Here is a 1,568-nt window from a genome sequence, read left to right on the forward strand (position 1 = left end):
GTAGACCAGGCTGGCCTCGAACTCAGAAATCTGCCTGTCTCTGCCTCCCAGGTGCTGGGATTAAAGGCGTGCACCACCACCGCCTGGCTTCAAACAATTTTTATAATATTCATTTTTATTGTTATAATATTTTATAAATTTTAAAAAATATGACAAAAAATGGTATTGTAGGTATTGAAGGGGGTCTCTGGGAAGAGTTGGGGTACAAAAGGGAAAGAAGAATGTGATTTAATTCTATTTATTTAAAATATGTCTTTAAATGTTAACAAATTAAGATAAATTGAAATCATGTAAAAAAAGATAAAATGTTTCTGAGCTAAAAGAGAGAGAGAGAGAGAGAGAGAGAGAGAGAGAGAGAGAACCACAGGTAACTGTATGGAATTAGCCATACATAACATTTCAGTGGCTTTCAAAGTTACATTTCAGATGGTTAAGAAACATTCCCCCAACTCCCTCTCCCCCCCTCCCTCTTTCTCTCTCTCTCTCTCATGTACACACACACATACACACACACACACACACACACACAATGAAGAGATGACAATGTGGTCCCATTGGTGTCTTGGGTGAGATTAGAATCTGTTAAGGAAAAGTAAGAGACACCAGGGTTCCCAGAGGTGCTTAATATGAGTCCTCCTTCTAAATGAGGTTTCTGGTGAGCAGATCATAAAAATGTAGATTCAGGGCTGGAAAAAAAAAAAAAGACCTAAAGCAGTCAGCAGACATTAACTGCACTAGACTTCTTGCTTCTCTGCAGGCAAAAAACCCAACCAACGAAACAAAAACAAAAACAAAAACAAAAAACAAAACAAAAAAAAAAAACGTTAACCAGATTCCTGAATGAAGGGCTCCTTTCCTTTTCCTGTCCCCAGAATTCCTCCATTGACTTCTTGCTTTTGATATTGTTTTGGAGGAATCTGATCCTTCTAGTGACTCTCCTGCTGCCTGCAGCATCTGGAAGCTTTCAGTACTTCTTGTTCCTTATGGCTGAAATTCACAATAAAGTGTTTGGTATGACTTTATTTTTATAGATTTTGTTGGATCTCTCCATAGGCCTTTGTATAAAGCAACATAAAACCTATTTCCTTTCCTGCATTCACATTATGTCCAATTCTTTAAAACCATTTGAGGGAGTAAGGGAGATGTGCCGAACAATTCACCTCTTCACAGATACTACTGGGCATGCTACAAATCAATTCAGTTCTGACATTAACCAGAGTCAATACAGACACCATGGGTTATGGGCTCAGTCCCAAAGACTGACTCCACTCCAGAGGGCAAACATTAGTAGGTCCCAGGTTACCCACAACTTCTGAGTTGGCTAAAAATCAAAAGCTCCCATACTCCCAGGCAGAGCTTTGATGATTTGTTAGAGCTCACAGACTCGGGGGAGAGCTTTATTGAGACCTAATCATTATAAGAATTTCCACTCAGGAATAGACACAGGGTACATGAAAGGGACTTGACACATCTTGGTTTTCCAAGTACACCAGCCTGCCAACATTCTGACCCATTCTGCAACCCCAAAGGTATCTAAACATTGTTCTGATTAGAGATTGTTGGGTTTT

The sequence above is a fragment of the Mastomys coucha genome, unplaced genomic scaffold (genome assembly GCF_008632895.1).
Source record: "Mastomys coucha isolate ucsf_1 unplaced genomic scaffold, UCSF_Mcou_1 pScaffold15, whole genome shotgun sequence".
Lineage (NCBI taxonomy): Eukaryota > Metazoa > Chordata > Mammalia > Rodentia > Muridae > Mastomys > Mastomys coucha.